This window comes from Callorhinchus milii, unplaced genomic scaffold, assembly GCF_018977255.1.
Source record: "Callorhinchus milii isolate IMCB2004 unplaced genomic scaffold, IMCB_Cmil_1.0 Scaffold3, whole genome shotgun sequence".
Taxonomy (NCBI): domain Eukaryota; kingdom Metazoa; phylum Chordata; class Chondrichthyes; order Chimaeriformes; family Callorhinchidae; genus Callorhinchus; species Callorhinchus milii.
The window spans coordinates 93,247,084-93,259,422 of NW_024704744.1; positions in this window are offsets into that span (position 1 = coordinate 93,247,084).

The following is a 12,339-nucleotide window of genomic DNA, read 5'->3' on the forward strand; positions in this document are numbered from 1 at the left end:
ATTAGCTACAGGGTGTTTCTGAGAATCTAAAATTTACGTAAACAGGTGGGGCAGAGTTCGCTCCTCATCAGCAGCCTCTCTCCTGTTAAGGCACGTCTCGAGCTACACCTCACTGCTCTGCTCTGAGCTCTTTGGCCCAGAGCCAAATGCTGCTCCCTTTATATTTGAATTACACCTTCGTGTTTCCTCCCAATATTTGTTTATGTATTATTTTATCTTTGGGGACCGGCCAGGTGGATTATTTGCAATGCTCGTTTCCGGTCTTGTACGTTCGTTCCTTGTGTTTAGATATCAGTTGAAATGAGGGGAAATAATCTAGACATTACTGTGGGGTGAGTCTGAATGTCTGTGGTTGTACAGCTTTCCTGACATGTCACAACTGTTAGTTTATATACTGTGACCTCATTTTATATTTACAACTGGACAAGTTCGTGAACAATGGTTAACTTTCTCTTACCTTTAAAGCCATCCACGGTCGTGCTTCGCCCTAATAAAACTTTGCCACCCTGTCCACTCCCTCAACTCCGCAGGCACTGGCCTGCTTCACTTCCCCCGCCTTCCCTGCTCTACTATTGGCAGTCGGACCTTCAGCTTTTCCTCTGGAACTCCATCCCGGAGCCCCTCCGCCTCGCCCCCTTCCATCTCAAGTTCTTCCTTTTCAACCACCGTCATCTTCTCTCCTCCAACCCTTGTCCTCCAGTCTCTCTGGTCCCAGCCTGCAGCGCAGCTAGTTGCAAGCCCTTCATTGACCAGTGCCTTATGACGTCCTTCCGATGCAAAAGTCGCTATACAAATGCAATTTGTTGTTGCTGTTGTTTTAGACTTCAATTGATGATTCACTTCATGGCTGCTTGTGGGACATAGGCTGCCGTGTTTGCCTACAAAATACACAGTCACTACACTTTACAGCAAATCCTGTGAAGCCTCCCGACTATATCAAATGGAAGGCTTCATTTTATAATTATCGAGGATCATCTGAGAATTTTTTTCCCCAGAAGATAAGAAGCGTCACAAGATCAGCCCATTCCAATCTCATCCCCTCAGAACACACCCCCTCATTCCCCCACCCACCCCCAAACACTGCATCAAACTACATCGAATTTACCCTCGATTGCTAAGTCCAGGAAATTCCCCTCCCTTCTTTATTTCTCATTTTCTATGATGATGCACAGGATGTAGTGGAAAAATTAAAAATCTGCTGCTTTTTAACAGCAAATCAATTTAAATTGGTTGATCAATTTAAAGTCACCCCAGAGCGGAAGATGTGAGGACTAAGGATGTAAGTGGAGTGAGGAAGGAGCAGGTTTTGTGGCCCATGTGGGTTCTTTATGAAAATAAAGCTGTAATTTCATTGTCAGCCTTGTTCAGTTGGTAGGGCTCCTAATTCTGGAACAGTAGGTTGTTGGTTCAAGGCGCATTTTGAGATGTTGGTTATAACTATAACAGATTAAAACTGTGTGGTGTCTCAGGGGAAGTGGCAGTGTGGAAGTGCTGTCTACCTTCCAGATGTAATGTTAAGGTAGATGTTGAAGATCCCATGACACTATTGGAAAAGTTTCTTGTTTAGTATCCTCGCCAACAATGTTCTACATAATAATAATTAATAATAGTAATCCTTGAGTTTGATATAGCGCCTCATCACGTCTTCGAGACGTCTCAAAGCGCTTCACGGAATATACTGTAAAGTGAATTGACTCTATTTTGTGGGCGAAACGCGGCAGCCAATTGCGCATATAAGTTGGTCATTCACTTCAAGGTTGTGGTTGGCCTTTGCTGTGTGAAAATTGACTGCTTGCAATTGCTTACAGTCACAACACCTGACAGAGATAACCAATAATAATAATAAGCCTGTAGCCGAGGTAGTGTGGCGGGTTAGGGGACAGGAGAATTGGGAATTGGACAGAAAGGTTGGAGTTCTTCCCAAAAATAATGGTATGGAGAGCTGCATTCACTCACACGCTTTCTACCTTTCTCTCCGCCGGCTCACAGCTTCTCATAGTCCTGGGGTTAGAGGCTCTGCCCTTAGCTCTGATTCAGGCCAAGTTGTCTATCTGACTCCGAGGCTGGTGAGGAAAGGAGCGGATTGGATTGCAATGGTCCGGTCTGGTCGAAGAGCCTGCAGGCACTCACTGTCATGGCTCGCACGTGAATAATGGACAGTTGGGCGAGTTGCTGGAGGATTCCCATGGAACGTTAACCCCAGTGAAAGGAAAAGGGAGTCAGAAGCCTTCAGAAGACAGATAGAAATAAAACAGAGAGAGAGAAATCTCAAGAAGGTTTGTGACATCCATATTAGTGATACCGCAGCGCCCCCTGCAGCTCACTTACAGAATGTCTGAAACTGGTGGAAGCCCCATTTATCACAGAGTTGCTCATTTCTATTAATAATAGTTGCATCGGATACAGCGCCTCATCACGTCTTCGAGACGTCCCAAAGCGCTTCACAGAATATACTGTAAAGTGAATTGACTGTATATTTTGTGGGTGAAACGCAAATAATAGTTGCATGAGATATGGTGCCTTTCACGTCAAGAAGATGTCTCAAACAAACGTGTAAGTCCTCAGGTAAAATGTTGTGAGGGAAGACGGTTTACTGGAGAGCAAAGGATGAGAGGGTCAGGAAAGCTGGTGATTCTGTGTGGCACTGACTCACCTATTAATCGCTAAAGCGACACTGGTCCACATGTACTCTCCAACTCGTGCTCTCAGGAGCTGGCATTTTTTATAGTAATTCCTCACATCTCATCACATCACAATGTCTTAAGATGCTTCTCTGGTAATTAGTTGCCCATGTGGGTATAAGGAAAATGTGTGTGTGTGTGTGTTGGGCATGTTTGTATGTGCATGTGAAAGAGATTGTATTGCCACTGAATACGTACCTGAGAGAGATTACAAGGCTACAATCTGATCAAATGGCTCAGATGATACTGTAAAATGCAGGAGCAAAGTTCACGGGTTTAACAACGGTTGGCTTCACTTTGGAATCGCAAAACAAAATGATGTTTCTTTTATCGGAGTTCAGAGTTATCTGACACTCCCAGTGAAACCTTTGCCTTGCTATCAAAAATCCTTACCTCGAGCAAACCAAACTTACTGGTGATCAGTGACTCTGTGTACACACAAAAAAAATACACGTAGCAGTTCAGAATATTTTTGTCTTTCCTCCATTTCTGCTCTGGCTTCTGGCCGGCAGTGAGCTCAGCTCTGTTTGCCCCTCTGTGGTGGTCATCTTTCCTCCAGCGAGGTGCCACAAACAGCCAGGAAGTGGTCAACAACAACAACAACTTGCATTAAATAGCGCTCCTCACGCAGGGTAGCGCCCCAGAGCGCTTGACCCCGAGCCGGAGGGAGGAGTGAAATGACTGTAGGCAAGGTCAAAGAGGAAGGGCTTCCAGGAGCGATCTGAAAGAAGAACCGATTAGGAGTAACGGAGGGTTAGGGAGGAGAAAGGGGAGCATTTTCAAAGAGAGCAGCTCGGGTCGGGAGCGGCAGCCAAAACACACGCACGGGCCCGGGAGCAGAGCGTTCAGTGGAGCTCAGTCAGTTCCGCAGGCACGGCTGCTCTCTCCACTTGTTCACGTCTCTACTTATTTGTCTAAAGGATTGACGGCCTGGATTCCCAGTGAAACTCTTTTCTCTATTTACAGAATAGTTGACATCAACTTGAAGACCTGGAACCTTGATTTAACGCCTCATCGTGTGACAAGGCTGGCTCGGTTGGTAGCATTCGTCTCTGAGGTCAGAAGGTTGTGGGTTCAAGCCCCGTGTTGGGACTTGGAATTCACCCCAATGCAGTGCTGGGTTTGTGCTACATTGTCAGAGGTGCCATCCTTCAGATGAGACATCTGTGATGGGTTTCCGCACGTGCCAGACACCCGGCTAAACCACACAGAAAAAAATCTGTGTCAAGCCATTCGGTGCATGGGCTGGGAAGAGAAAGGGACAGTGAATTTGCAAAAGTTCCTGTGGAAGTAGGGAAAGGAAAGCTCTTTATTGCCTTACAATTTACACTATTCAGCAATTTATTACATTGTAAATGTAGAGTGTTCAGCAGCTTTCGTAGGTTTATAGAGCTGGGAGATCATCCCACCTGAGCTGGTACAAGTGAGGATCTTATATTCCCCTGCGCTTTGTGTGCTCTGGGCAAATGGCTCTTTGGACTCCAAATATTTTGCTTCCCGTTTCCATTGTTCTCTCTTTCTCTCCACACATTTTCTCCAAAGTAGGGATGCCCTGGATTTAATGTTATGTTTAATACACCGATAACAAGATCTAGTTTTAAGATCTTCAAGCAATTTATTTGTGTTTGGTTTTCAGGAGCAAATCAACCAACAAAATTAGATTTATAGAGCGCCTTTCAACGCGGGAGGACGTTCCAAAGCGCTGAACAGTCAAGTGTTGGGGCTCGAGCATGGGGGAGAGGTGGTGTAGGGGTGAGGGAAGGCAGAGAGGTGGGAGGTGGGAGGCACAGTCGAAGAGAAGGGTTTTGAGACCGGCCTTGAAGGAGGCAAGGGAGGAAGCGACGCGAAGGGACCGTGGGATCGAGTTCCAGAGTGTGGGGGCAGAGAGGTTGAAAGTCCGGCCACCGATGGTAGGGCAGGAGACATGGAACAAACCGGAGCATGATGAACGGAGGGAGTGGGCAGGTTGGTAGGGAGTCATCAGGTCAGAGAGGTAGAAGGGGGCAAGGCCATGGATGACCTTAAAAGTGAGGACGAGGATCTTGGGGATGGGGAGCCAGTGGAGTCGGGCGAGGGTGGGAGTGATGGGGTCGCGGAGCCTGGTGCGTGAGAGTACATGAGCTGCAGAGTTTTGGATGACCTGCAGCTTGTGAAGGGAAGAGTTGCGAGGCCGATGAGGAGGGAGTTCCTGTAATCAAGGCTTGAGGTGACGAATGCGTGGGTGAGGGTTGCGGCAGCCTGAGGGGTGAGGCGGTGGCAGAGAGGTCGTCACTGTAGGGGAGAATACTCCCCACCACCACAAAGTCTAACACCGTGGGGGTGAGGTGGTGATGTCGACACGAGTTGTTGCGATAATAATAATGATAATAATAATAGTCCTTGCATTTGAGACGTCTCAAAGCGCTTCTCAGGATATACTGGAAAGTGAAGTGACTGTGTATTTTGTGGGCGAAATGTGGCAGCTAGTTGCGCAGAGCAGTGTCCAACAAACAGCTGTGAAACGAATGACTAAATTTACTTGGGGGATTGTTAGCCAGGACCGTGGGAAAAACTGCCTTCTCTTTTTGAATAGTGTTTTAACATCCACCTGAACCAGCAGGTGGGACCTTGGTTTAAAGTCTTATCTGAAGGACATCATCTCCAACAATACAGCGTTCCCCCAGAACTGTATTGGAGCATCATCTTCGACTATATGAGTTCCAAGTCCTGACGTGGGGCTTGAACCTACAATCTTCTGACTCAGAGGCAAGAGTGCTACCACATGCTACAGCAGACCAACCTACACAGCAATAGAAAGACTGGGCTCTTAAATTGGGACCTGTGATTGTTAATTGGCAACTTGATGATCATTCAGTAATTGAAGGCTGGTCCTCAGGTGTGATCTCGCATAAATGTAAGCTAACCAATAGTGGATTCAAAAGCAAGTTTAGGAGGAATTTTCTTCACACAGAGAGTAGAGAGAATGTGGAGCTTACTGCCAGAAACTGTGGTTGAATCAAAAGGCATTAATGTATTTAACAGGAAATTACATAGCTGAGGGAGAAGGGAAGAGAGGGATATAAGAGAGCGGTATAGGAGGGATGGGGCATCATGTGGAGTATAAACACCGGCATGGATTAGTTGGTTCGAATGGCCTCTTTCCGTGCTGTATCGTTCTATGTACCTCTATGTAACTCTCCCCGTCCCTAACTCTTGCCACAATGGTTGAGCGCAAAGCCAGATGGGACGCTATTCGATCACGTTGTTGAGACGTCTCAAAGCGCTTCACAGAATATACTGTAAAGTGAATTGGCTGCATATTGTGTGGGCGAAACGCGGCAGCCAATTGCGCACAGCAGCGTCCCCACAAACAGTCGTGGATAAGATTAAAGGATCGATAAGCTCCGATGGTTTGAAGCGCTCTGGGACGCTACCCCACGTGAAGTGCGCTATATAAATGCAAGTTGTTGTTTTGTATGTGTCATTAGCATGTAGTTGTGATGAATGGTAAAAAGCAAACACAGTGTGCAGCCAGATCAGAGATTAATCTCCCCAAGAGCACCAACACTATTTAATATGTATGAAAAGATTGGTCTTATTTTGGTCAGTCAGATATCTAACGCATGCAGAAACCTGCCACCTTGCTTAAGAGTATCCGAACTGTACTGAGTTCTACATATGTGTAGCCACCTACTTACAGAACGTTTACTATGTCTGGAATGGAATGCGCATTCCCTTCCTGGAGGCATATAATCTGTTTACCTAATTCCAGATAGGATTAGGCGCAGGTTGGCAAGAGCCAAGGCTTAGTGACCCCAGAGTGTATGTTGGGGTAACTGCTGAGTCTAACCAGCTAAAACAGTCTAGTTTGTCAGCTGGAACCACCCTACAACAACAACAACAACAACAAATTACATTTGTATAGCACCTTTCACGTTAGGAAGATGTCCCAAGAAATGCGTTAATGGATAAGATATTACACCAAGTTTCTGTCTATTTATATTTCAGGTGGACACGAAAGATCCCTTGATAGCTTTGGAAAAGGGAAGGAAATTTCTTCTGGAGTCCAGGCCAACAATCCTACGAATATATTGATCAACATTTTATGGCTGTGTGCAAAAGGATACTGACTTTGCCTACAAAATCAATTGCTACACCAGGCAATAATGACTGTAAAGCACTTCGAGTCATTTTGATTTGATATGGTGCTATAAAAATGTACATTTTTTTCTTCTTTTACCCATTTAAATGTCATAAACTTTCAAATTGCATAAGAAGACTTTTGTAAATAAGAGATAGAAAGAAGTCCATCAGAGAATCAGCTGCAAACTTACTGCTTTCTAATCAGACGATCTCTAATGGCTCCATTCAAATTGCTCAGTGAGATGGAACAGGTCAAAGGATGTTTATTAAGCCATCCCTGCTAACTCTCATTCCTGATATGTTTATAATAATCTAATAATGATTGTATTAGATATGGGGCCTTATGTCAAAACATCTCAAAGTGCTTTAAAGTTGTCTGTAAAAGTGCAGTGACTGTATTTGTAGGAAAACACAACAGCCAATTTGCAGACTGTCACCGTCCTGCAAACAACCAAGTCAATGCCTGCGTTTTTATCTGGGAGAAACTCCCTCCTCTAAAATGGGATCTTAAACGTTCACCTGAGCAGGCAGACCAGACATAGATTTAAGTCTCTTCTGAAAGTCAGCACTTCCAATAATGCAGTGATCCCCCACTCCCCGACTCCACTCTCAGCACTGTATTGGAAAGTCCTGATGGTGCTATTAGATTTGCTATCCCTGCTTTTCTGTTGATCCATCCTGCTATCTATTCTCCGCATTTCTACGTCTACCTGGCTGATTCCACCTTAGGCAAGTTTCCTTACTCCACACGCCTCTGTTTACCCGGGTGTTAGACGATTGGTGGATCTTTTCCAGGGGGTAATAATCCCTTCAAAAAAATAAAAATGTGATAATTCTGCCCTGTTAGCCTATTAACAATTGGCTGCTGCACTTTGCCCACAAGATATACTGCACTACACTTTCCAGTATATTCCGTGAAGCACTTTGAGACGTGATAGAGGGCACCATATCAAATGCAAGGATTATTATATTATTATGAATACGTCAATATGACTGTTCCCAGCACACAAAGGGTTAAAAGCACAGCTGTTGGAACGGGAGGTTATCAGAACAGGATTATAATAGACAGGGTAATCGGTGGGTGGGGTGGTTGTGGCAGTCGGGGGGGGGGGAGGGAGGGCGGAGGGGTGGGGGAATGTGGGGGGCAAGTTATGACTGGGTTATCAGTAGCAGGATAAGCAAGGCAATTGTGAAACATTTACCAGACTGCACACTGACAGGTTCAAGGCTCTGTGTGCGTTCACTTATCTTTCTTCATCAACTGGGTTTAAATACCTAGAACCTAGAAATACCCAGTATTATATTTAGCTTGGCTCAGCTGAAAGCACTCTCGCCTCTGGGTTAGATTTGAGCTCATAATCCAGGCTGACACACCAACATCTGTTATTGTTTTTTTTTTGCTAGCCGGTATCCGCAGGACAAACAACAACAGCAACTTGCGTGTATATAACGCGCCTCACACAGGGTAGTGCCCCAGAGCGCAGAAACAGTGGGTCTCTCGCCACCTCTGGGCAAGACAGGCCAAAATCGAGCAGGGTTCGATTCTTGACTGACCACGATGTCACGAGAAAGAGAGAGACAGAGAGAGAGTCAGATGAAGAAGGCTCTTCAGCCAATTGGATATCATTCTTCCAGAATACCCACCTTTCCACGTTCCTGTTAGCGCGGAAAGTGGTTTCTTAAATAAATCCATAAGTTTGGCCTCCAGCGCCTTTCTTGGTATCCAATGGAAGTGTATAACGCGTAAGGATAAGGTTACACACTATTCAACCCTTAGGCTGTTCCTACGGGTTAAATAGCCTCTGACAGTTACGATCCAAGCTCATATTTGAGGACTGACCACGTTGGTGAGTTACAGGATATCTTGCACTCCCACTGAAATGTACCCCACCACGAATCATCACCTTCGGAGAGGAGAGGAATAAGTAGACACAATCTGAGGGACGTTTGGAAGAAAAGAAGTGGGGGAGAAACGGAGGAGGGAAGGAATAGAAACAAAATATTTCAAGAAACTAATATTTCAAGGTACTGTTAAATTATGTTTCATCACTTCATGTGATTTGCAACCGTGAACCTTGTCATTGTGTATCTAGAGTTTAGTGTTAAACAATTGCCCCGATAAGGGCCTCTCGCTATCATACATTCACTTAGCAGAAGGGACGCATTAGCAAAATCCAGCTGGCACGGACCCAAGCCTTTTTGTTCCATCTCACATCGCTGACCTTGAGATGATAAATATCATTAGCACTGTGGCGCCACACATTAGCACTGTCGGGCACCAAACCATAAACGGAACAAATACTCAATGATACATCAGTCAGTGAAGCTCTGCTCCTCCAGGGACCAAAACTTCTATAACAGCAGATCGATCTAGGATTAGGGTGGTGGATCAGGCTTGATTTCCTCAGTGCTGTTAAGAAATCAGGACTGTTGGTGTGTTTTACAAATAATATGGAGGCTAGGAGAGGGAGTGGCTGAAATGTAAACAAGCTACCTTGTGACTGTATTACTGGCCTTGAGGTGTAAAAAACACGTGGGGAGCAGACTGGTTCAGGCCACGCCTAAGTAATTATCCCCGTTGCATTTATAACATGCACAACTGATCCATAATTCTAGCTGAAGCAACGACGACAACAACTTGCACTTATATAGCGCCCTTCACCCTGGACGATGTCTTGGAACGCTTTATGAGATATATATATCAATATCTATCAAGATATATATTGTGGAGTCCTGTAGCTCAGTGGTTAGAACGCGAGAGACCTGAGTTCAATTCCAGGCAGAGGGCGAAACCTTAGGCAAGTTTCCTTACTCTACACAGAGCCTAATAATAATCCCTCTAAAACCAAAAACAATAATAAATTGGTCACTTTCAATCTACGACTGTTTGTGGGACATCGCTGTGCGCAATTGGCTGCCGCGTTCGCCCACAAATATACAGTCAATTCACTTTACAGTGTGTTCTGTGAAGCGCTTTGGGACGTCCTCCCGACATGAAAAGCGCTATATCAAATGCAAGGATTATTATTATTAAGGATTATTATTACGAGATATATATATATGGGATCTATCAAGTAAACCCGGAACCTCCCCAATCTCTCAGTCACAGTCCTATATCGTGTCACGATTAATTTAATTTTAAGGGGAAAATTAACACTTTTGTTTACTCTAATTTTCTCATTCTGCTGAAGACATCTGACTTGTTTTCTTTCTACAGGGCTATGGTTCCATCGACTTTACTTGGCACATGTAACTATTATTCACAGGGGTTGGAGTGGGGGGCTGAAGTCAATTGTACTGCTCCACCTTCTGCCCTGACTGAGATAAGGAAAGTAAACACAGACCAGGATGCGAACCTGTGACCTTACATAAAAATAAAAAATAATTACTATTACTATTACCTAAGATTACAACAATAATCCTTGCATTTGATATAGTGCGTTATCACGTCTTCGAGACGTCTCAAAGCACTTCACAGAATATCCTGTAAAGTGAATTGACTGTATATTTTATGGGCGAAAAGTGGCAGCCAATTGTCCCACAAGTAGTTGTGGATTAAGTGGCCAAATTATTTTTTTTTGAGAAGGGATTATTATCCTCCAGAAAAGCGAACTGCCAATTGACTAACCATATTCCTATTTAATGCTAGGTTAACAGAGGCGTGTGGAGTAAGGAAACTTGTCCAATGTTTCACCCTGCCCGGGAATCAAACCCAGGTCCACTCCCTTGCGAGACAAGAGCTCAAACCATTAAACTACAGAACTCCAAGATATCAAGGTAAGGTAAATGGAAACCAAACTGACAATGAGCACATAATACGTGGAAAACTGTGGTATGGATACGATAATTATCACTCGACAGAAAATATGGCTAAAACATTTGATGTGAAATGTGACCTTATCATACCAAAGGATAAAACCGATCCCTTAACATCCTCAACAATAGATTTGAGACTGGACACCATTCTAACTGGACATTCAGTGTGAGTAAAGTGATTTTGTTTGCATAGAGAAGACGTGAAAAGGTGCTATATCAAATCCAAGGATTATTATTTATTATTATCATTATTATTATTACCTAATAGGAGGTTTGTTGGACAGCTGCTGGGCAAAATGCAGAGACCAGCGACTCTAATTTTGCTCCCTGAGTCGAGGGATATTGGTCCTGAATTTTCCAAAATTCTGCCTGATCTTAAATTTTAAAACTTAAGGCAATTTAAACTTATGATGTCCTTTTGGAAGCTGCACAGTCTTAACTGTCATGAATGCAGTTCAGCTCTGTGCCTGAAACCCACGTCAATTTGACATTTTAAGGGGTAAGTGTATGCGGGGTTTGCACTTTATAATGTCGTAGTCTAAGAAAAAAAACTTTTGATAAAAACCCATGCATACTCCAGCACAGTGGATATGTTGTTTTTCTATTTGATATTGTCTTTTTTTGTTCCCGAAAGAGTAGTAAAGATAGTGAATATCTCTGAAGTGGACAAACTGAAGTGGAGTCCTGTAGCTCAGTGGTTAGAGCACTCACTTTGCAAGTGAGAGACCTGAGTTCAATTCCCGGTAGAGGGCGAAACCTTGGGCAAGTTTCCTTACTCCACACAGAGCCTAATAATCCCTCCAAAACAAAACAATAATAAATTGGTCATCTTCAATCTACGACTGTTTGTGGAACATTGCTGTGCGCAATTGGCTGCCGCGTTCGCCCACAAATATACAGTCAATTCACTTTACAGTGTGTTCTGTGAAGCGCTTTGGGACGTCCTTCCGACGTGAAAAGCGCTATATCAAATGCAAGGATTATTATTATTATTATTATAAACTAGCTATGGAGGGATATATAACAATAATAATCCTTGCATTTGATACAGCACTTTATCACGTCTTTGAGACGTCTCAAAGCACTTCACAGGATATACTGTAAGGTGAATTGACTATATTTTGTGGGATAAACACGGCAGCCAAATAAATGCGCACGGTAGTGTCCCACAAACAGTCGTGGATTGAGTGACCAAATTATTATTTTTAAAAAGTTTTTACCCAGAACCTGCCATCGCTGCAATTGTCTTTCTCTACTTATCTCTGTTGTTCAAGATCATCGTTCTTTCCTTTAAATCCCTCCACAGTCTCGCCCCACCCTACCACAGTGACTTCCTCAAGCCCTATCTACCTGGCCACTCCCTTTGCTCAGCGACCACTAATCTGCTTCACATCACCTGCCCTCCCCACACCATCACACCCTCTGGATTCCCTCTGACTCACTCATTCCTGCCCCTCATTCAAGATTCATCTGAAGACCTACCTCCCCACCTCTCCTCCCCCTCAACTCCTATCCTCAGTTTGGGTGTCCAGCCAATAGTGTTAAGCACTTTGGGACATCCTCCTGACATGAACGCCCCCTCAGAAATGTAAATTTGTATTTGATATCCACAGCGTCCAGACCAATAGGATATCTAACAAAGAGACTGTGAAATGCCTGCAAGCCAAGTTCACAAACAGGCTCACACTCAGAAAGTTGGGCCTGAAGATTTCAGCTGAAA